At 45.8% G+C, this 25361-nt stretch overlaps 1 protein-coding gene and 1 long non-coding RNA gene across 4 annotated transcripts in view; one reads left to right on the forward strand and one right to left on the reverse strand.

Moving 5' to 3' along the window:
- The window catches only part of LOC125945981 (uncharacterized), a 526632-nt gene that overhangs the window by 415507 nt on the left and 85764 nt on the right, over positions 1-25361 (forward strand). The window lies entirely within an intron of this gene.
- Positions 6634-20055, reverse strand: LOC125945983 (uncharacterized). Its single transcript, XR_007467292.1, has 4 exons — positions 19851-20055; positions 15368-15480; positions 11446-11502; positions 6634-6819 (listed from the first exon to the last, which is right to left on the reverse strand). It is a non-coding gene; the product is annotated as an uncharacterized LOC125945983 (long non-coding RNA).

The following is a 25361-nucleotide window of genomic DNA, read 5'->3' on the forward strand; positions in this document are numbered from 1 at the left end:
AAATTATTCCCAAGGTCGCAGCCTCAGGTGACTTCAATCGCCGACATAGTTAAAGAAGAGGTTCAGCGATCACTGGAAGTGCCAGAAGTTCCGGCATCGCCTCAACTACAGCCGCAAGCGATGACCTACGCCGCCGTCGCCCGTCGTCAAGGCCCCCCTCCGCGCTCGCGCCAGGGCCCCGTAACGCCGCAGTTCCGTCGTCCACCGCCGCCGCCGCCAGCACGCCCACCCGTCGCCCAGCGCAGCTACCAGCGGAAGACGGACATTTGGCGCGCCCCCGACCACCGCCCGCTCTGCTATCACTGCGGGGAAGTCGGCCATATCTACCGCCGATGCACATACCGCGAGATGGGCCTACGAGGGTTCGCCGTCAACGCGCCACGTCCACAGCTTGGCGAGCGACCACGCGACATCGCTGACTACCTCGCCGGAGCCCAGTGGCAACTACGACGACCCTCACGCTCGCCGTCACCAGGACGTTACCTGTCGCCGCAGCGCCGACCATACACTGGCCCAGCGCGGGGCCGGTCCGTGAGCCCCTATCCGGGAAACTAAAGGCAGCAACCGATGGAGGTGCGGTTGCTGTACGACGCAATACCGAAGATCCTCCGCCGCCACCGACGACGACAACTCACGCATCATCACAACGAGGTACCAGCACACCACCTAGCAAGAGCCTTGACGACAACACTTCGCCGCCGAAAGAAGACCTACCGACGCGACGTAGCAGCAGCGAAGCAAGCCGACGCAGCCGTGATCCGACGCCACGACTTAACCGCAACGCCAGACGACGGTCTACCGACTTAGACGTGGTAATCGATGGTCATAGCGTCACCGCTCTCGTCGACACTGGAGCTGACTATTCCGTCTTCAGTGGCCCGTTTGCCGCCAAGTTGAAGAAAGTGAGGACGGCCTGGCAAGGACCTGATATCCGGACAGCGGGAGGCCACCTAATAACGCCGGCTGGAATCTGCACAGCGCGAGTCACGGTTAACAATCGCACTTACCCGGCGAGCTTCGTAATCATGCAGCACTGCTCCAGGGACGTCATCCTAGGCATGGACTTTCTAAACCAACATGGTGCAGTCATCGATTTAAGGTCCAAGTCAATAACGCTTTCAACGCACAACGCGATACCACCGGATACAGACATCAGTTACCATGCCTTGAATGTGCTAGAAGAACAAGTCACCGTTCCGCCTCGCTCCAGTGTAATGATTTCCGTCGGTGCCGAAGTGCCTGCAGATATGGAGGGCGTCATCGAGGGCGATCATCACTTACTGCTCGATCGTGAAATTTGCGTCGCTAGAGGCATAGCTAAGCTACGTGAAGGCAAAGCAAGAGTGATGCTCACGAACTTCAGCGACGAATACAAGCACATTAACAAAGGCACAACGGTCGCCTACATCGAGGAAATAGTACAAGCCGGCAGTGCTTTTGCCTTCACGGATTCTAGTGCACCTGCAACGAAGACTGTAGTACTTGAACCAACTTTCGACGTCAATCAGAACCTTCCTTGGCATAAGAAAGAACAGCTAAAAGCTCTGCTCCTGCAATACAAGGACTGCTTCTCGTCGTCGTCAAAAGTTCGACAAACCCCGGTCGCCAAGCACCGCATCATAACCGACGAATATGTCCGCCCACTCCGTCAGAGCCCGTACCGAGTTTCGGCGCGCGAACGCGAGGCCATAAGGCAACAAGTCGACGAAATGCTACGCGACGACATCGTCCAGCCGTCCAAGAGTCCGTGGGCGTCCCCCGTGGTGTTAGTGAAGAAGAAGGATCGAACCCTACGTTTCTGCGTCGATTATCGTCGCCTCAACAAAATCACGAAGAAGGACGTATACCCTCTCCCACGGATTGACGACGCCTTGGATCGACTCTACAACGCAAAGTATTTTTCGTCGATGGACCTCAAAACCGGCTATTGGCAAATCGAAGTCGACGAGAGAGACCGGGAGAAGACTGCCTTTATAACACCAGACGGACTGTTCGAGTTCAAGGTCATGCCGTTTGGTCTTTGTTCGGCACCTGCGACTTTCCAACGGGTCATGGATACAGTACTGGCAGGCTTGAAGTGGCAGACTTGCCTCGTCTATTTGGACGACGTCGTTGTGTTTGCCTCAAGCTTCGAGGAACACCTCCGGCGCCTTGAAACAGTTCTTCAAGCTATCAAGACCTCCGGACTCACGTTGAAGCCAGAAAAGTGCCGCTTCGCATACGAGGAGCTCTTGTTTTTGGGCCATGTCATCAACAAGTCTGGAGTGTGCCCTGACCCACAGAAAACGGCGGTCATCACTGACTTTCCTCCGCCCGCCGACAAGAAGGCAGTGCGTAGATTTCTTGGCCTGTGCGCCTATTACAGGCGCTTCGTCAAGGATTTTTCACGGATCGCCGAGCCACTGACATACCTCACGAAGGCCGGCGTCGAGTTCAAGTGGGAGACGCCGCAAATCGAAGCATTTGAAGAACTGAAGCGACGCCTGCAATCGCCGCCCATTCTTGCGCATTTCGACGAAAACGCCGATACCGAAGTCCACACCGACGCAAGCAGCGTAGGACTCGGCGCCGTGCTTGTGCAGCGGACTGACGGACTAGAAAGGGTTGTAAGTTACGCTAGCCGGTCGCTATCGAAGGCGGAATCAAATTATTCCACACAGAAAAGGAGTGCCTCGCCATCATCTGGGCTACATCAAAGTTTCGCCCCTACCTCTATGGCAGGCCCTTCAAAGTTGTAAGCGACCACCACGCCTTGTGTTGGCTAGCTAACTTGAAGGATCCTTCAGGTCGCCTCGCACGATGGAGTCTGAGACTTCAAGCATTCGACATCACCGTCGTCTACAAGTCCGGCCGAAAGCACTCTGACGCCGACTGCTTGTCTCGCGCCCCCGTCGAACCGCCGCCACAGGACGACCAGGATGACGACACTTTCTTGGGACCCATCAGTGCCGACGAATTCGCTGAACAACAGCGAGCCGACCCGGAACTAAGGAGCCTTGTAGACTACCTAGAAGGCAAGACCGTCACTGTGCCGAAGGTGTTCAGTCGAGGATTGGCGTCGTTTTTCTTGCAAAACGACATTCTCCTAAAGAAGAACTTTTCGCCTCTCCGAGCCAACTACCTCCTCGTGGTACCCTCAGCGTTGCGTCCAGAGGTTCTGCAAGCTCTTCATGACGACCCAACGGCTGGACATCTCGGTTTTTCCCGCACGCTCGCGAGGATACAAGAAAAATACTACTGGCCTCGCCTCTCTGCCGACGTCGCCCATTACGTAAGGACATGCCGAGACTGTCAGCGACGCAAAACACCGCCAACAAGGCCAGCCGGACTTCTACAGCCGATCGAACCACCTCGCCGACCATTCCAGCAGGTCGGGATGGACTTACTTGGGCCTTTTCCGACGTCGACGTCCGGGAATAAATGGATCGTCGTAGCTACGGACTACCTCACCCGCTACGCCGAAACAAAAGCCTTGCCCAAAGGCAGTGCCGCCGAGGTAGCCCGATTCTTTGTTGAGAACATTCTCCTGCGTCACGGTGCTCCAGAAGTCCTCATCACCGACAGAGGCACGGCCTTTACGGCAGAACTAACTCAAGCCATCCTGCGATACAGCCAGACAAGCCATCGCCGGACCACCGCCTACCACCCGCAGACGAATGGCCTCACCGAGCGCCTAAATAAGACCATCGCCGACATGCTGGCAATGTACGTCGACGTCGAACACAAGACCTGGGATGCCATCCTTCCGTACGTGACCTTCGCATACAACACGGCCGTGCAAGAAACGACGCACATGGCGCCGTTCAACCTGGTCTACGGAAGGAACCCGGCAACGACGCTTGACGCCATGCTACCGGACGTCACCGATGAGGAAAACCTAGACGTTGCCACCTATTTGCAGCGGGCCGAAGAAGGTCGACAGCTCGCCCGCCTGCGCATCAAGAACCAGCAGAGGACCGACAGCCGACACTACAATCTTCGACGACGCTACGTCGAGTACCAGCCCGGAGACCGTGTTTGGGTCTGGACTCCGATACGCCGACGAGGACTTAGCGAAAAACTCTTACGTCGCTATTTCGGACCATATAAGATCATCCGACGTATTCGCGCACTGGACTATGAGGTCGTGCCAGACGGCATTTCGCAATCACAGCGGCGCCGCGCACGACCCGAAGTCGTCCATGTGGTGCGTCTTAAGCCTTTCTACGCCCGCTGACGAACTTAGGTACTTTGTTACTTTATTTTTTTTTCTTTATTACTTGTGGTTTTGTTTTCGCTTTCGCATTTGTTTGTAGCATCGGGACGATGCTTTTTAAGGGGAGGGTATTGACACGTATAGATGTTTATCTTCCACCGGTGGCCGCTTTCCACCGGCTAACAAATGTTAAACGTTATCGCTCGGCGCAGGACGCGCCTGTATCGGAAGTTTCTAGAACGTTATCGATGCTTCTTTCCATTGCCTGTTTTCACCGACGCTTATGTTATCTGATTGCATGACTGACGCGAATTGTCTAGAACTTTATGGAAGACACGCGGGCATCAGGGATTAATCTAGAACCTTCGATGACTCAGGTATAAAAGCCGACGCGTTTCGCCGCTGATCAGATTTTCGACGATCGCCGACTGTGTTCGCCGCTATCGTTGTGCTTTGAGTGTACCTTGCTTTTGTGGGCACAGGTTCGCCCAATAAACAACCAGTTTCGTTGTACACAGTTTTACGACTGCTTTCTTCAGCGTCACTACTACGTGACAGTATGATGCCTCGAGGTTAGAAGAGAACACAATCGCTTGGTTAGTAGACTCTCGAGCCAACGTTAGCCTGTTCATTCAGCCAACGTTAGCCTGTTCATTCACCCCCGCTTGTACAGGGCACCAAAGTAGGCGATGGCGGTGGTTGATCGATTTGGGGATTATCGAGAGGCTAGCCGCAGTCACGTGCTTCTTAAGAAACATGCGACATGTCTCCCGGGAGTCCGTGACCACGACCGAGTCGCTTTCCAAACACTCCGCGTGGGCGAGGGCGATCGCCACTGCTAGCATTTCGGCCTATGTGGGGGAGCGCGCCGTGTACGACACGGTTATTTGGTGCGGGCAAATCGCGTTCACGATTGCCTGGGCGTACCTCCTTTGGTAGCGCTGTCCGGTCGCCTGTTCATACGCAGCTGCCTCCGTGTAACACGTATTGTACCTAGCGTTATTGGAGTACATCGCTTGAATATCTTGTGCGCGTGCTTTGCGCCTTTCCTTGAACTCGGGATGCATGTCCTTGGGAATTGGAGCTACTGTTATTTTGAATCACACAGAAGGAGGGAGAGGTACGGCCTGTTTGTTGAGATATTTGGGGTATGCTGGAGTATTGAGTCGAGCCAATATTCATCTAGCAGTTTTTGTGAAGCTGAGGCGCTCCCTCTGTCGCCTCAGTTCGGCGAAAGTATGGTGCACCCCTAAACTTAGCATGTGCTCCGTGGAGGAACATTTAGGCAGGCCCTGAACCGCCTTGAAAGCTGTTCGAATGTGTTGGCCTGCCTTTCCTCTTGCCTGTTCAGGATTTGGTATGGCAAGCCATTTGTGGTTAGACTAATTACTAAGGCCTGTACGAGCCTTAGGGTATGGTTTTCTCACATTCCCGCCTTTCTATGCGTCACTGGACGTATCATTTGGTTTTTGTTGTGGGTTGCGGATTTGAGGGTTCTGAGCGTCTGTGCTGCTCTCCCGCCGTTGGAAAGAAACACTCTTATGTAATTGTACGTGCCCGTGCACCACAACTCGTGAGTACGATTTCCTCAAGTATTGCGGCGTGAGAGGCATTGTCGAAGTCTCCCTTTAGGTCTGGTGCTACACTGTAAAAAAAATTTCTTCAGTTTACGGTGAAAGTTGAAGGTAAAACGTTGCCGGACACTTTTCCGTAAATGAAAAACAGCGTTTCCGTCAAACGGATAGTCTGTAAAAAATTTTTCCGTTGAAGGGAAAACGGAGAGTTCCGTCAAATGGAAAACGGTGATTTCCGTCGAATGGAAAACGGAGAGTTCCGTCGAATGGAAAACGGTGATTTCCGTCGAATGAAAAATGGTTATTTCCGTAGTTGTCATCACGGAATTCTCTGTATTTTCCAAATACAAAACGGTGAGCTCCGTAGAACGGAAATTCTGTAAATTGAGCACCGTACTTTCCTAATTAAAAACGGACAGACCGTAGTGAGTAAAGGTATGCACATAAAACACACAAAAAGAACAGAAAGGAAGACAGAAACACCTTTTTTTGTTCTTCTTGTGTCCATGTCTTCTATGCTTGCGTGCCTGTACCATGAATCCGTACGAACTTGTTCAGCTTTATCTTGCTTCGTATCAACAGGTGCAAAATTTGTTTTGTAAATGATGATGCGGGTGTATATCTCCAGCAAATGAGAAAATTGTTTGTTTCATTGAAATAAGTTATACCAAGTTGTACATTACAACATGGCTAACTCACATCAGATATAGCTTGAAATGGGGCAGAAATCAATGCACATAAGTGGACATACACCACACTGAAAATGCTGTGTGTGCACGTTTCCTCCTTGTGTAACTGTCTTCTACACCGCTTCATCTTCGTGTCAGTGTTGCATGTTGCATTTGAGTTCTGTACATGACGTGTACAAAGCATACATACAAATTCGTGCCCAAAAAGCAACAAGCCACCTGAATCTGAACGAAACTGCATGTTTATTGTGCTTTACTGAAAAAAAAAAACTTGCAAGATAAGACACTAGAAATGGGCTGACTAGAAGGATTGGTTGAGAATCGGAATGACTGGTTGCTTGCAGATGCCTCCTGCCTTTGCCTGAAAAGGAAAAAAAAACAATCAATTAAGGCTCTTTATTAGTAGTCAAATCTCGTTACAAGAGACACTCGGTTATGAGAGACATTTCAAAATGGTTTGGTTGGTTTTCCTATGTTCGCCATGTTAACAACATTGCATACAAGAGACATGGTTACAAGAGACACTCGGTTACTAAGGACAACTTTTTTTATGTCCCTACAGCAAATTCTTCACTATTTATAAGAGACACAACCCAGACACGCTCACGTAATGCGGCTAACGTCGTACTAACCGGTATGCGCTGCAATTTTCACTCCCTTGGCTCTATTTTGTTTCGTTCTGCAGCCGGCCGTCATTCCTCACATGGTTGAGACTACCAATTTCACTGAATTTTCTGCCATTATGCTTCTATAATCGTCGCGCTCCCACACTGACTCTGTGACAGAGTACCATTGAGTTGGATTTCTGTCACAGCGTATACGGTGCTGGTCGCTTTGTATGCCGGTGATCAAACTCCGGAGCCATAGCCATGTTTCCATGAGACAGCTCTGTTCACATCAAAGATGAGTTTAAGCACACTTTGGTGCTCATGTATAATAAAGTGGTCTAGTCCGACTCCTCAGTGTTTTTAGAATTTTGGTTACAAGAGACATGTTTCCCGAGTCCCTTGGGTGCCTCTTGTAACAAGGTTTACTGTACCACCATCATCACCGTTTTTAGTCAGATACATCAACAATAAATGATTTCCAAGTCACAAATGTAACTACCAGTGCTCTAAAAAATGTCATACTCTGCCTTGTTGGTATATGTTCCTAGCCTTATAACATGAAAAACTTCAGATGAAATCTACCCAAGTTATTTGATGGCTCACTTGGAACAGGCAAAACTCTTATGTGCACATTGACAGTCAGAGATTACATTTTCTGCATGTAGGTAGAGCTACCACGACCCCCACCATACTGCGGACCATGGCTTTCAACTTTCACTGATCTAATAGAAAACCTTGCAGATTCCACTTTTTTCCCAAATCAATGAAGCACTCTTAAACGAGCTCAAACCACTCATGTTGTACAATTCCGATGCAAAACAACCAAGGCAGAGGTACTGTCCAGATGACCAGCTTATAAATTAGCAACAATATGAAGAAAGCATGCCTTGCAATACAACATGTGTGCCTTTCAGCCTCTTTCAGATTTGGTTGGTTTTTGTCATGAAAGTATCAATGTGCAATATACTTTTTACTTAAGCAATGATAATTGAAAGTTAAGGTCGTCAGTGCGTCAACATACTATCTCCACCCCCTTAAAAAGTTATAATTATAGACACACCACCCAAGGTCAATCCACATAAGTCGCTGTGTTCCCCCAAAAATTTGCCGTTTTGTCAGTCTGTGCTTTTCGAAGTAACCTGTAGCACTTTCGCGACGTAAATGAACCTGCAACAAGTACACATGGACCCCATATGTGGCAGCTACAGGCAGTACCATTTATTCTGTCCATTCCTTAACTGGCAACCCCAGAACCAAACAAATAATGCAACATGTCGTTCCAGACAGCATTACTTGGGTGACGTGCTTAATTTGGGAATTCCGCCTCTCCTAAAGATATTTTAAAGTAAAGCTCAAACTAAAGCAATGTCCAAATATGAGCGCTTCTCGTGGATTTTGAGAGTCAACGAGGGCAGAGCTATTTGCCCAAATGTCTGCGACTTCAATGGCAACAGGATGGCCAAATTCCGTGCTGTTAATAGATGCAGAGAAAAACACACTGAACTTAAAACATGTGCAATTATGTGTTTTCAAAGTTTTACTTTATATCGTAGCAGGGATACTCCGGGGTAATTAGTTGGAATTCATGCTATTTGCCTGCAGTCTGTGCCAAAATATTCTTAGAGCCATAGCCACAACACTTTTTCTTTGGGATTGATCAAAATACGGATTTGGCAGAATCCAGAAAAAAATGCTTCCAACTGAACAGGTGCTTCTATATTTTACTTTCAAAGACAATTCTTTTTCTTGCGAAACTGACAATGAGGGTAGCTATAGGGGCTTGTTTGTATGGCATCTTTTATTTTATTGCAGCGCAAGGCTGAACAACAGGTACAACAGAAAGGCACATTTGACATGCACACAGTGTGAACTTCCAACATCAGATTTATTTCCTGTTCTCGTCACTATATATACCCTCAAAACGTCATACAACACGTGTGAAGGCGCGGTAAACATGAACTAAAGAAAACCAGGAACCACACGCAAGCAGTTTTTTTAGCCACACAGATTGACACATGTACACGTTTAACGCGAACAAAGATAATCAAGCTCTTTCGAGGATAATGAAATAGAAGGCTTACTGATGCATGCGTCACCAAATGTTTATATGTTTCTAGTGTCTAAAGTTCAGCGCATTATCTTGCACCTGCTTCTATTCATGATGACTGCTATTTTGAATCTAGGTTTGCACTTATCTTTGGCAATGAAGTGCAAGAAAACCGTCAGCAGCCAGGTATTTAATTTGTTATTGTGTTCTCATAGCCTGTCATTTATACATCTAACAGTTTGGCCAATGTAGGACCCTCCACACCCAAGAGGAATGCGGTATACAACACCCGCGATATAATCAATGAATTTGCTTTTATGTTCCTTCTCGCATGCAGTATCCAAAATTCTTTCTGGCCTTGTCTTCCCACACAGGCTCATTAATTTAGTAGGCGTCGAAAAAACAACATTGATGTCTCTCCTTCCAGCAATCTTTAATCTGTGGGAGAAACTATCTATGTAGGGCATGGCAGCAATCTTTTTCTTTATATCGGTACTTGTACCATATACCTGCTCAGAACCTTTTTGCTGTGCCTTTTTAAGCAGTCCTGCTGCGACTGACATGAGCACGTGGCTGGGGTAAACAAAGCCGCTTAAACGTGAGACTTGCCGTTCGAAGCAATCGTGCATTAGGTGTAGGATAGCCATGTGACGGGAAGTTTGGATTCCTTCACATTAATTTTGTGCTCACCGATAACAAAACCTGCTGGGGTTAAGAACCTAGGGCAAGTAAGCCACTTTTACCACTTCATTCCGTGCATACAAAACTTGAAGAGGGGGAATCATGAAGGTGTGTTTCAGTGAAGCGCTCAAGAAGCCATGCCGGCACCTAATGCACAATAGCTTCAGATGGCAAGTCTCACGTTTAGGCGGCGCTGGTTACCCGAGCCAAGTGAAAAAAGGTTCCGAGCAAGTGAATGGTACAAACACCGACATAAAGAAAAGAAAGGTTGCTGTCATCCCCTACATACATAGTTTCTCCCACAGAATAAAGATTGCGGGAAGGTCTGATATCAACATAGTTTTTTCAGCTCCTAATAAATTGGGGAGCCTGTGTAGGAAGACAAAGCCAGAAAGAATTGCGGATACTCCATGCGAAAATGAACATAAAAACAAATTCATTGATTACATCACGTGTGTTTTATACGACATTCCTTTGAGTGTGGACGGTCCTACATTGGTCAAACTGGTAGATGTGTAAATGACAGGCTACGAGAACACAATAACAAAGTAAATACCTGGCTGCTGATGGTTTTCTTGCCCTTCATTGCCAAAGATGCAAGTGCAAACCTAGATTAAAAAAAACAGTTATCATGAGTAGAAGCAGGTGGAAGATGATGCGATCTTTGTTCTCGTTAAACGTCTACATGTCGGTCAATCTATGTGGCTAAAAAACTGCATGCGTGTGGTTCCCGTTTTTTTTAGTTCATGTTTACCGAGCTTTTACACGTGTTGTATGACGTTTTCGGGGTATATATAGTGATGAGAATTGGAAACGAATCTGGTGTTGAACGCTAACGCTGGCTGTGCGTCAAATTTGCCTTTCTGTTGTCCTTGTCGTTCAGCTTGCGCTACAACAAAATAGAAGATATCATTGATTTCATTGTCGTCAGGCTCGGGCACAAAATAAAATTTGTTCACCAAAATTAAGTGGTCACCAGGCATGTCTAGTTGAATTTATCTGAACATGCTCTACTGTCGGTGGTGAAGATGTTGCCAGTTTAAAGGGCTGCAAGAAGGCACTTGTTATGTTTTCTAGGGCAAGAAGGCAACAGAGTGTGTTACCTAAGGCAAGTAGTCACAGGAATCCTGGATCAGTAGAAGAAAATTTAGAAAATAATAATTGGTTGGAACATATATGTCACACGCTTCTGAGTCACCAAGCGCTTGTCTTTGTCTCCCTTTCTTGTGCCTGTGCATTTTTATTGCGCTAAGTTACTTGTTCATTTATGCACTATGATGATGAACTTGTGTTGGAAAACTTTAAATGTGTACCTGACGTTTGACTCCCTTTTGCATGTAAGTAAACATTATGAACTTGTCGCTGTGAACAGTCATCTCCATTTGCTGTACACTTGTGATATAGGGTTAACAGTATTTGAAGGTTTGTGCATTCAGGCAGGAGAGCTGCACTTGCTGGATGGCTCATCAATTAATTTGCAGAAAAATGCAGCAGTGTGCAACGATTGCATCACTAATGACCTTGAAAATCTTGTTAGTTATTCATCTGTAAACACCTGTTGTCAAACAGCCTGCTGACTAAAGGTCTGAACACGTTATACAGAATTATAGCAGGTACTACTACACGAAAGAAAACCTGTAATAGAACCTACCAAATACCGTATCAGTGTAGTGGCAGGTCAAATGGCTCCTCAATGCTTGTGTCCTTCCTGGGAGAAGGAAAGAAATGTTAAGCTTACACTGACAGCACCAAACCACACAAACGAAACTGCCACAGGACATGAGGAGTTGTAACTAGATACAGTCAACCTGCTTAACCATCTCATAGACATTCAACGACAGAATGTACCTTCATGGAGCCTCTAATCTATGAAATTCATGCTGTAATACAAACATGCTAGCAGACAGAATCAAAATTGCATGCATGGTAATTCTCAGGAAAACTATATTTCCTAGCTACCACAGTCCACTCCTTGTGAAGTACAAGTGACGGTCTAAGCTACAATCAGAAGGTGGAAAATTCGGGATCCTTTCTAGTAAACAACTAACCATATCTCTACCTGTACTCAGCAATACAAAGGTGAATCACAAGTACTATACTGATAAAGAAAAAGTTCAGAACTGCTGCTAAGTGAGTGCTATAAATAAATCATTTCGAATTTATCTTCATGTAAGACTAGGCGTGTTAACTTTCTTTACATTAGATAAAAGACTGGTCAGAAAAATATTGCATTCAGTCAATATTGTGATTTGCAAAACAGTAGTAAGAGGTTAAGGTTGGAGACCCTCAGGTGGTATGTTGCGATGTTTCGAGAAATTGTTTCAGGGAGCCTCTTTCCTTAACCCATTCACATGCCAATTAGTTGTGTTGATTGAAAACTTAGCTTCACCGCACTTCTTACATCTTCATAGTCATAAAATGCTTACAGAAGTACAATAGATTAGGAGGTTTCAGTTCTTTAGTGAGTTTGTCAAGTTTATGGAATGTGCACGCCATGCAAAAACTCAGTGCAAGTACATCAGATTTGCAAACATCAACTATTTCATGTCTACCAGGCTTGAATAGCACCTATCCAGCCATTCGAAAATTATGATTGGTGCAACACACTGTGAAAAACGATGAAAGAAGTGACATACATACAATTACATACACCAAGCAAAGTACCCAACCATCTACCTTCATACTTCCTTTACTAAAGCAATTTGCCTGTGTAATTCAAACATGCAGCACTATTTCAATTAGAAGAGTTTGAAGATGTACGGGGCACATTTTAAATATCCTTACTTTAATCAATGCCATTGCTATTAATGCACTATCTTGATGTATTGAATTGTGTGCATAGCGTCGGAAAGGATTAATCATATTCATGTAATCTTTACTGAAACTCAAGGCATAATACTCATATTTGTTTACAGTTTTGTGATGAGACAACACGACAGATGCGGGAGTTAAAAAAGCATCTTTATAAAATGCTGTAGAAAGCAAGTTTCTACAACCTCTCGCAATACCGAGCTATTTCCCATGAGTGTTCTAACAGTTCCTTGTAACATGATGCACTGTTTTCACAGACATAGCTTGAATCTTTGTATCTAAAGTTTTGGAAGCAACTTATGAATTGCTATAACAAGCAGATTTGAAGCCCCTACCCAGACTGCACAGCCACTTTAAAACCACGTGTAATGAATTATGTCATCCATATGGCACAGTTTCCGATTATATTCCCAAGCATGAATCTTATAATTGCAAGTTATGTAAGAGTGTACCTATGCGATTACTTGGGGACAGCACGAAAAGACGGGAGAAGGCTAGACAACATGAATGCAGGAAAGAATTTTGTTTACAGACAAACATATATATACTAGGCTTGTTGTCCTGCGTAGTTGCAGCTGCTGGATAGCGGGATAATGTAAACAACAACTGCACAGTTGATGAACTGCTGTTCTGCCTTTTGCTACACTTTGCGTCAAGGCTCGGTCCGAGTCACCCTTTTCGCACAATGTACCCCGATTGCTCGACGTGAAAAAATAAAAGGAAAGTTCCAGCTTTCCCAACAGTCTCTTTGACACTATGACTGACCTTGTGAATATGATATAACAGTGGCCACCACACTTTAAGGAAATGTTAGACATGGGTTCAGAAGCTCTCGTCCACTTGGTCATGCCTCGATTTCTTGAGGACGCCTTTTGGTGTTCCTGTGATGAGCTTCACAGCGAAAGAGTGTGTCGATGCGGAAGGCAGAATACCCTCCTCCAAACATTGGGCATAGCTCCAGCATACATAACACTAACCAAAGAAAACCCTGCGGTCCAGAAATGGAAGATCACTGTCTAGTGGTAGTTTTTCCCCGTACGTGAACTCATCTAGCACTGCAGAGAAGACAGGAAGAAAATCACTCTACCCATTTAGTAGCCTTACTTCACCTAATATAGAGGAGAAAGTTGCCAATGAAGCAAAATAACTTTACTACACTGGTGCCCACAATAGCTAGTGTTTTACGGTTACCTGACAGTGTTTTTGTCTGTGAGAAGTTGCCAAGCAAGGCTACTCAAGGAGTTCAGCCATTTTTTAATGTCTCCTCCACAGTGCCAGGTGTGCTCATGGAAGTAAAACTGCTGGAAGGCAAGCTCCAATATCTGGCTTGAAGGTTTTCTGTGGTGAGCATCGTGCTGGATCTATGCCCCCCACTCAAAAGTGTCTTGACCTTTCCTATTAGCGCACTTGAACACTGAAGCATGTTGTTGCTACAGGAACACAAGGGCACTACCACGAAGTGGAGGGGAGCTTCAAGACCCAAGTATGGTTGCTTTTAACAGTGTGTTGGCACTGACTTTCGCCATGCGTTGCCAAGAAGTATTTAACGGAGCTGAACATAGGTGAAGTCTTCAGTCGGAGTACTTCAAGGAAGCCAAGGCCTATCAATGCTATACAATAGGTACACAAAGGAAGCTGTCAATTCAAGCAAATTGCTAGGGAGAGTTGGAACTACCTTTTTATTTTCAGGGCCAACAAACTGGTCAGGTACGAAAATGTCAACCGGACCAGGTCAAGACAAGAAGTTTGCATCAAGAAGTATGTGCTGGAGATCATAGGAAGTGTAGTTGGTGCTGTTTACAACATCCTACTGCCCTGCAGCAGCAATTATGTAGGACAAACAGGACGACGACACAAGGACTATCTTAGGAAACACGCACAGACCCTCGACACAAGATGGGGAAGCAACGTAGCTATTGATGCTGCTTTGTGCAGTTGTATATCAAGTTTTGAGCAATGAAGAATCCTCATGGCGCATGTTCAAAACATACAAAACTCGCAGAATAGCCCCCACATATGCTAGTGTGTATACACTTAATCTTCTAGACAAATTAAGGTATTTCCGATGAACTGCTAGAGCGCTCTGAACTGGGCTGGTTGGTGCATGTATAGGAAGGAACTGAATGGTGCCATAGACAGGATAAAGAGAATGTGTTGCTGTGCCCTTCACCTTCACTTCATTCTGGCAGTAGTGCTGTTCATTCCCTTCAAAATATTCATATATTTTGGTCATCTGACCACGTGACACAGCTGTGTGCTGAAGCTATATTTTACCTTGTTATGATACCTTCCAATGTCACACGCAAATCCGTCGAGGCATCTTCACCTATTATAGTAAGCTGAGCAGTGGCTAACAGTGAGCTTAACTATGGCTACACTTAGTTACCATAGAGCCCATGCATGACAGTGTTAGAGGTCAGTATGCAGGTGTTTTTGCATACTCATAGAGGCAAACTAAACGAGAAATTTTTATTGGTGCATGTTTTATCTGTTGCCTCATATCCCGAAATCTGGTGCTATTAGTGTTTTTTGAACACAACTCATGTGCAACCGAGACAAGTATGAAACAATCCCACTTTCAAGTCGACGTCCTCATGCTGAACCAATTGGTTGTCCCAGGAAGAACAAAACATTTATCTTTTGGATGCATCTGCAACAATTATTATACTTGTATAGGCATTGTCATTCAACCAACATTTGCAGTCAATGTCCATTAGGACTGCATATGCATGACTGATATACGATAGAATGGCACAGCTTACCAGAACAAATAGCACAATGCAAGACTGCTTTGCCACTGGTGTTGCAACCAGGCCCCCATGACTGAGGAACTGAATGCAAGGCGGCACACAGGCATCCTTCACTGGTGCAACAACTGCAAACGAAATACTGATATCAGTTACTTTCTGACCGGTCATCCAAAGCAAAGCACAAACATTTTTATATACCATTACACTATTGCATATAAGCTTGTCACTGAGTTACTGTTATTGCTGTGAAATAGCTCACAGTATTTTATAAAGTGCTAATGGCCTCATTTAATTTTTTGCAAAAAAAACTTTATGAAGCACTTTCTATTAGAAAAATGAGCTGACAAAAATTTTGCCCTGCATAACTTACAACACATGCACGCATTTTAGAATTATTGCAATGATGCGTGTAAGCTGAAAATTAGTCTATGCAACTCGAGACAGTAAGTGTGAACCTCCCTTCAACATCAGTGTTGACATATAGTTTGGTTTGTTTTTACACTTGTTAGGAATATATATATATATATATATATATATATATATATATATAACTTTGGAATGTCCGTAATGCACGTTTGGCCACCACTATTCTATTTATTTATTTATTTATTTATTTATTGATACTGTTAGCCCAAAGGCCGATACAGGGTGGAAAACTCATAAAATAAGCTTCAAAGATCGCTACAAACACGAGCGCTACAAAAATCAAACCAGAAAATACAATTGCTTAATTATGCCAATTTTACACAAGAATATTCACACATATGTAATATAAATGAGCATTGAGCATTGAACAGGCACCGAACACTACAATCAATAACAAACATGTATCATACAAAATCAAATTTTTAACATCACATACAGGAACTTCGTCAATATCCGCAGAGTCATTTCAATCATGTCACATTGCACATGCTGCCTATCATTGCATGAAGAAGCTAATTATGTATGAGGATTGCTACATAGCAGAATAATAGGCCAGTACGGATTTTTCAAAGTGTTCTAGGGAATCAATTTTCGTTATGCAATGCGGTAGCGCATTCCAATCTTCAATCGTTTTAGGAAAGAGGGAGTACTTAAATGAGTCAACCTTTGCAGTTATGGGCATAAATTGGTCCTCATGGCTAGACCTAACGGACCGTGATATCCGTGACGTTCTGTTTTGCAAATACCTTTGAGTGTCGAAATTGAAGCGGTTATGTTTCATTAAGTAAATAAATTTTAGTCTAGCTACTTTTCGCTGCAATGAAAGCTCGGGCAAGTTTAGTTCAGTGAGCATCTCAGTCACTGAATCCGTGTGCCTATATTTTGACATAATAAACCTTGCTGCACGCCTCTGTATTTTTTCAATCTGATTTACTTCCTTCTTTTTATACGGATCCCATATTATGCTAGCATATTCCAGCGCGGGACGTACCAATGCTAGATATGCAGTTAGTTTAACATCTCGGGGAGCAAGTTTAAGTCTACGTCTTAGTGACCAAAGTTTAACCTCTGCGGCATTACATAAATTAGTTATGTGTTTTTTCCAAGATAAGTCATCCGATATCGTAACGCCTAAATACTTGAAATGGCTTACTTGTTTTATTGGATTACCGTCTAACTTGTAATTGAAAAGTAACACATTTCTTGTTTTTCTAGTTATTCGCGCATAAACAGTTTTTTCATAATTTATTTTCATTTTCCATCGCGTGCACCAATTGCTGATTGCTTCTAGTGCTGAAGCTAATTCCAATTGGTCCTCATGACATGATATTTTAGAATATATTAAGCAATCATCTGCAAATAAACGAACCATTATCTTATCATTAAGCCCATTTGTCATGTCATTAATATAACAAAGAAACAATATAGGTCCTAACACAGACCCTTGAGGGACGCCTGATGTTACGTTTAGAATTTTTGATTTCTTTCCTTTCACTTCCACATATTGTGACCTGTTAGTAAGGTATGAATGAATCCACTTAACTATACTTAAATTAACTCCGAGATCAAGTAGCTTACCAATCAAATCCGAGTGGGAAACGTGGTCAAAAGCTTTTGATAAATCGAGGCAAATTCCATCCACCTGACCTGTTTCATTAATTACCTGAGCAAAATCGTGTACCGTTTCTGCAAGCTGGGTGATAGTGGACAATCGGCTCCTAAATCCGTGTTGGTTAGAAATAAGTATGTTCGAGCTTTCGATATAGTTAAACAAACTTTTTGATAGGATATGCTCGAACATTTTGCAGCAAGTACATGTAATTGAAATGGGTCTATAATTTTGAATTCTATGCTTGTCCCCAGTTTTATGAACTGGCACTACTCGCGCCATTAACCAATCATGTGGTAAATTGTGCTGTTCAAGAGACGCACGGAAAATTATCAGCAAATACTTCGCGATCCATTCAGCATATCGTCTCAAGAATTCGTTAGGGATGCCATCCGGACCAGGAGACTTTTTCGTGTCTAGGCCTAAGAGAAGTGAAAGTATACCTTCTACAGTTAGGACAATTTCTGGCATGTCTGAACGGGCATTAGTCATTTTCTCTCTTATTGCTGCAGACAATGGTAGGGGAGGGTCAAACACGGAATGGAAAAATTCGTTGTACCTATCAGCAATTTGCGCAGAGTCTGTAATTATACATTCATTGCTGGTAACATACCTCACATCCTCACGTGATGGAGCAAGGTGACGCCAAAAACGCTGTGGCGAATCTTTCATAAACCGTGATAGAGTGTGGGCATAGTAATGTTCTTTCGCAAATGATAATTTTTGCTTTAGTATTATCGAAAGATCTCGAATCTCATTATGATCTATGTGTTTAATTTTCCTTCTACGTTTTAATTTCCGTTTTAGCTGGATGATTTCTCGGTTCACCCAAGGATTTCGCTTTTTCACATTTTTGGTCTTCATTGGAACATAGTTATGCATACAGTAATTGACAATACCTTTAAACTCATCCCACAACGTATTGACCTCAGCTGCTCCATCAAACGTCTCCAGTGCCATCTCCAGGTAATCGAGGATGCTGACATCATCTGCTGCAGCAAAATTTCTTACGTGTATTGTATCTCTGTAAGGCTTGACTGGCAAAACTTTTTTTATGCACAATAGGACAAGCTTGTGGTCTGATAGTCCGTCATTAACAGAAACTGTGTAATCAGTAATCCTGCTGTCTATAAATACAAGGTCAAGCACTGACTGAGTAGTTGGTCCAATTCTAGTTGCTTCATTAACAACCTGCGTAAGGTCTCTGCTAAATACCATGTCAAATAAAGCATCACAGTGTTTGTTGTCTGCTGAGCCAATCTGTCGTACATCCCAACGAATACCTGGCAGGTTAAAATCACCTGCTATGATTAGACGCGTATTTTCAGGTACATTGTCAGTCAAAAAGTCGTGAATTGATCTTAGAAAGGCAATAGGAGCATTAGGAGGTCTATAAACAGCACCAATTACGCAAGGAGAGCCGCACAGCGTTGATCTACACCAAATACTTTCGTTATCGGGGCATTCGCGTATCATCACAAGCTCAATATCTTTTTTATGAACAATCGCTTCTATGTAAAGCATTCTATGTAAAGGTTGAGTTAAAAAGTACTTTTCGCATGCATTTGTTTTACAATTACGGCCGCATATGCGCAGAACGTAAGCGGCAATCCTCCCTCCGAGAATACGTGATATTCTGACGTACTGCGTCAGAACGTTAATCGTCAGCCCGGTAGCTGTCAAAAAAAAACGAATACAGATTGCCAGGTAGAAAATAATCCGTTTCCTTTGCAATGACTCTTACCGGGTATCACGCGGACAACTTTCAATTGCGATCGTGCACGATTGCTCGGGCTCTACTACAAACGAAAGGGCACCGTGTGACACCCGTGTTCCCTACCACTGCAGGTGGCACAAGGTTATGGCAGTAAGCACGCTCCACCGTCATTTGATTGTAATGAAGGGGCATGCACATCGAACATGCTCAATGAGGTCTTCATACATGAGCAATCTTCCAATCCCTGGCGTGAACACTGCGATTATGCACGCCCAGCCAAGGCACTGCGTCCGAAGCTTATAATAATGGCTAAAAATTTCACCGTGATGCAATGCGTCACCGACTATTGGTAACATAACGTTGCACCGCGTCGAGAGAGATACTAACGGGTACAACGCCTTCACTTAATTTTGGAACGCCGAGCACACAGCACAACACAGTACTAACTGGAATGCTAACGTCCGCAAACCAGCGGCCACATTAGACGACAAAGGAGCTACAAGAGGCGTCAACGCCGCTAATACTGCCTACACGTCTCAGTTGTAGTGAGTATGCGTTCAACACAACAAATGAAAGACCCCTTTATCACAGACTCGCAATGTCGCTTTGTCAATCCTCATGGCCAAGGAATCTCGTTAAGAGCGTGCTCACACAACACAATTGAGCCCATCACCGGCCATCGCGGAGCATTTCGCACGCGCGACGTGCACCAACAACGAAAAAAGGACACTTAAATCACTTACTTGTGTAACAATCCAGCGCCGATTCCTTCCTATTTAGTGTGAAATCACAAATGCGACAGGAACACCACCTCCACCGTCCACCATTAGCGAGTACTCGTACAGTTGTTTGTGCTGGAGGAATCCAACCCAGCGTGTAGGCGCGATGAAGGGGTGGTAAGCAGCGCCACCGCTCAAACCCTACCTGTTTCTTTTTGTGTGTTTACTATGCTCGCACGCGAATAATGTTCAAACAGCGTTATCTATGGTGATATATGTAATTGGCAGTGAGAGTAGACAGTGTCTTTTCGTTATATTCTTTGCGTGTTCATTTTTCACTAGTAACATGTTCAGTTGCCCTCCTCATGAAATTACGGACGGCTGTCCGTATTTCAAAAACGGAGCTCACGTCCGTCTTTTTTACGTAGAATCCCGCAGTTTTTCATAAACGGAGCTCACGTCCGTCTTTTTTACGTAGAATCCCGCCGTTTTTCATAAAACAGAATGGTCTACGTAAATTTTACGTAGGTTATTGCTGTAAAATTACGGAAATTTTTTACAGTGTAGGACTAGTCTCTCGTCACCGTACGATCTATGAGCTAGAATTTCGTTCCTAAGTAGGAGGAACATGTCTTGACACAATAAGCTCGTGCGAAATCCTATCATGGAGTCTGGGAACCCGCTCCGCTCTTCCAGATGTCGCTGTAGCCTGCTGTAAATCACCCTCTCATCGAGCTTGCCGAGGCAGGAAGTGCGCGATACCGGCCGGAGTGTATCCATCGAGGGGTTCTTTTTAACAGCGAAGCTGTTTAAGCCAGCCGTAATTTGCGGTGCGTAGCCGTGCTGACCATGGCAACCCGAAGGAGGAGATCTCGCCAGCTCCCTGCCTTCCCGACCCCTGCCTTTTAAATGCGAAGATTTATTGGCGAACATTTGCTACTTTGACCGTATCTATCTATCTAGTCGCGTAAGAATTTGGGCTCTCATGGTCGTTTCGTTAGCTTGGTATCTACCAAAATGGACATACTATAACAAGAGTATATGACGAACATAAAGGATATGTCATGACATGAATATAATGACATGCGTGTCATGTAGGTCATGACAATGACCCAGCGAAAAAATTCTCAAAACCACACTCAAAACCACTCAAATCGGTTCAGACGTGGGTACTAATTGAAGGAAACACTAAAGGATGCTTGTAGAAATAATAGTCATGAGCATGACTCAGCAAAAATGAAAATGACTCAGCGAATAAAGATTAATTAAAAAAACCACTGGAATCGGTTCGAACGTGGGCACTAAGTGAAGAAAACACACAAGGAGGCTGCTAAAAATTATAGTCTTGGCATGACTCAACATAAATGACATTGACTCTGCGAAAAGATTAACACTCAAGAACGACTGAAATGTGTTCGGACGCGGGTACTAAGGGGAGGAAACACTACAGGATTCTGGTAGAAGTAATAGTCATGAGCATGACTCAGCAAAAATGACAATGCCTAACCGAAAAAAGAAGTGACGGCCTGTGCTTTTTTGAGGCTTTCGTGAGGAGGAGGAAAAATTCTTCGTGCTAACCTATAATCTGAAGTGGTTTCGTGGTATGATACGAGCGGGTCTTTGTTGTCTAGGTCCCTCCAGGCTGGGTTGAAGCGAGGGGGCAGACCGCAGACGCGGAATGTGAGTTCTCGCGCCAGTTGGCGTGCCCGCTCATTCGGATTACAGTCAGGAGCTCCGGAAATGTTGCCCATGTGGGCCGGGAACCATGTGATGTGTGGGGACGTGAGGTTGTCTCCTCCCGTTTCTTGGAAGATTTTGTTGACAACCGTAGCTGATTTCCTAGAGACGAGGGCCGCCGAGAAGGTTCTCATGGTTGTTCTTGAATCCGAGTAAATGACGGAGGCTTCTTTGCAGCTTCGAAGGGCCACCGCGATGGCCATTTCTTATGGTTTGTGAGTAAAGTTGGTAACCACCGTGGCTGCTTTGACGAGTGAGCCATGGGAGTCCACCACAGAGACCGCGTATGCGCCTCGATTCCAATATCTGGCCGCGTCAACGAAAAGGACTTGCGTTTCATTACGATTAATGTTGGCAAGGATTGCCTTCGCTCTCGCTTTTCTCCGCCCTTCGTTGAAGGTCGGGTGTATGTTTCCTGGGATTGGATCAACGGTTATTGACCTCTTGGCATTTGTGCATAGTTTCGACCTCTCTGGTGGCATGAAGAGGGGCTGTATGTCTGCTTCTAGTAATATCTCGTTGCCCGCCTTTGTGAGTGAGAGCCGACTAATTTGGGCGTTTCGCTGTGCTTCAAAGAGTTCTGTTGCCGTGTTGTGTAGCCTCAATTGGAGGAGTCGTTCCATGCTAGTGTTTCTAGGGAGGCTTAGGACTTTTTTCAATTCTGTTTTGATTAGTGTGTCGATTTTGTTCAGCTCCGTCTTCTTTTAGTTGAGGAAGGAGGAGGCGTAGGTTACGTGGCTGATGAGGAAGGCGTGAAATGATTTCATGAGGTTGTCCTCTTTCAGTCCGTCCCTTTTGCTGGCGACCCGTGATATGACCCTGGTGATGTTGTGGGTGCTCTTTGTGATGCGTTTTAGTGTCTCCGCGCTGTCATTGCTGTAAGCCCCAATGACCATGCGCAGGACCTTATTTGTGTTACACCTGGGGATGTTTCCTCTGTCTCTGGTGTGTAGATGAGCGGGGAGGAAGCTAAGGGGCTGTCTCTGCCTGGGGCCTTGTTTGCACAGGAGGAGCTCTGATTTGCTAGGGGAGAGCTTCAGTCCCGTATTTGTAAGGAAAGCTTCCGTGGTCTCCAGCGCTTGCTGTAGGTTGTGATCCAGAGTTCCCAGCAGGCCGCTCGTGGACCAAATGGTGATGTCGTCCGCGTAAATTGCGTGCCATACCGCCGGGACTTTCGAGAGTTTGTTTGCGAGATTGCGCATTGCGATGTTGAAAAGAAGCGGCGAAAGCACTGACCCTTGCGGGGTGCCGATGTTACCTAGCATGTGCTTTTTGCTCTGATTTGTCCGACGTTTATGGTGGCCGTTCGGTTATCTAAGAAACGATCTAACAACATTGCGGAAATTTACTCCGAGATCTAAAGTGGAGATTTCGTTTGAAGATGTGTTCGTGCCTAACCGTATCGAAGGCATTTGTTAGGTCGAGCGCCAGGATGCCTTTTACATCCCTGGATTTGTTGCCTATGACGGTGCTCCTGATGAGTAGCATGGCGTCTTGCGTGGATAGGGATTTTCTGAAGCCTATGAGATTGTGGCGGAATAGACCGTTTTCTTCAATGTGATCTCCAATTCTATTGTGGATGGCATGTTCCGCGACCTTCCTGAGGCACTACGTAAGGGAGATGCGCCTCAGATTCTCTGCATGGAGTGGTTTTCCTGGTTTAGGGATGAGGACTACATTGGCAGTTCGCCATTCGTCCGGCACCCGGCCATACCTCGTTAATTTTGCTCGTAATAATTTGTATGGCTTTGTCATCTAGATTTCTGAGTAGTTTGTTTGTTAGTCCATCTGGGCCGGGAGCCGAGCGTCCGTTTAGGCCGTGAAGGGCGTGCACAATCTCCGAAACCAACAAAGGACGATCCAGCGAGAGTTGAGGTGTCTCTTTGTACTCACGTGTCGGGTCGTCCTACGGTACATATTTGCGCTCCACCGGCAGGTAGATGTCTGCCAGGGCGTCAGCAAAGTCCCGCGGGCTCGTGCCTTCTTTCGTGTGAAGATGAACGAGCCTTTCTATCGTTAGTCGAGCATTACTTTTGGTCGGTTTGTCGCTCTCGGTAAAGACGTTCTTGAGAAGTCTCCACTTGCTGCCCCTTCTCATTTTACCGTCCACCTCATTACAAACCTCGTCCCATTGCTGCGCATCCAACTTTCTAGAGTGTTCTTAGATCTCTTTGTTGATTTTCGTTATTTTAGACCTCAGCCTCCTGTTTAGCTTGTGCTGTTTCCATCTTTGTCTTAGCGCGTTCTTGGCCTCCAGGAGGTGTGCGAGTCTGGAGTCCATGGCTGGTACCTCATTCTTCTGAAGAGGTCCCAGTCGACATAGGTGTACGTCTTGGGAGGAGTGGGTGTGATGCGGACGTTGATTTCCAGGATGTAATGGTCACTGCCAAGGTCCTCTTGCAGGTTGTCCCACGACCCGTCAGCGTTTCCGAGGAACGTCAGGTCCGGGGTGGTGTCCCTCTGAATCGAGTTGCCTCTGCGCGACGGGAACCTTGAGTCCGTGATGAGTTGCTTGCCTAGGGTGTCCGGGCACTCGGCAAGGTTAATCCCTTTCCTATCATTGGTGGCGTAGCCACAGACGGTGTTTTGCGCGTTGAAGTCTCCGGCAACGATCAGCGGCCTGTCCTTTGCTTGCGACGCGGCTGATTCGAGAAATTTTTTTAAGTTCCTGAGTCTGTCAGTCGGGGAACTTTATATGTTTAGTATGTAAAGGTTGGTCTTTAGGGCCCTAATGGGAATGACATCTTTGAGCATGCCTTCCAGGCCTTTCTTTATGTCGGGATGCCCCATTCCACAAAGCTGAGGTCTTTGCGGATGAGAGTGGCAATGCCCCTGGCTTGTTTGAACTCGGGGTCCAGGGTCGGCCTGGCAACCCTGTACCCCGAGAAGGACATGTTTTGAATGTTATTTTCCGCCCCGCACTCTTGTAGGGTGAAGACGTGTGGCTTTTCTTTACATGATCTGACAAATTGCGTTGGGCTAGCTTTCTTTTTGTTGAATGAGTTACATTTCCATGGCCAGATCTTGAAAAATTGTGGTGCGTTATCCATTGTAATGGTTTGGCATGGTCACGCATTGGACCTGGCGGCCTGGAGGGTGCGGGCGGGGCAGGTGGTGGTCCCAGAGCAGACATGGGCCCTAGGTCCGAGTTGGGATTATTTTCGTGGTTTCAGGATGAGCGATTGGTCTTTCTAGGCGGTCGAGTCTGCCGCAGATTTGCGTGAGTGCCTCTTTAATTTCAGTAATTACCGATTGAAATGCGTTGTACTTGTTCTTCTTGCTGCGCTTCTTAGCTTTGTTGTCACTGACGGAGGTGTTAGAAGGGACCTCGCTGGCATCAGACATAAGCGTGTCCACGTCGGATGTGTCGTCATCGGTTTGGATGACGACGGCCCTGCGTTTGTTTGTGTTGCGCGATGCGATAACGGTCCCGGAAGATTGAGGGATGGGTGTCGGTGTGTTGTTTAAGATACGGCCTTCTAGCCTAGCTAGGGTTGCCCTGAGTTCAGCTAGTTCCTGTTTGAGTGCTTTGTTTTCCCTCTCTAGTGTGTGTATTCGAGGGTCTGGCACGTGCTCTAACTGTGCCTTACCTTGCTTGTAAGTTGGCGGTGCAGAGCCGTTGTCGCTGACCATGTCGGCCCAGGTCATTTTCTTGCCAGGCCGCGCGGAGCTGGAGTGCCCTTTAGATTGGGAGCGCCCTCTGGATTGGGAGCGCCCTCTGGATTGAGAGCGCCCTCTGGAGTGGGAGCGCTGCTTGGGGATGGAGCCACCTGCCGGCTCCTTCTGCGTGGCCACTTA

This window comes from Dermacentor silvarum, chromosome 5, assembly GCF_013339745.2.
Source record: "Dermacentor silvarum isolate Dsil-2018 chromosome 5, BIME_Dsil_1.4, whole genome shotgun sequence".
Taxonomy (NCBI): Eukaryota; Metazoa; Arthropoda; class Arachnida; order Ixodida; family Ixodidae; genus Dermacentor; species Dermacentor silvarum.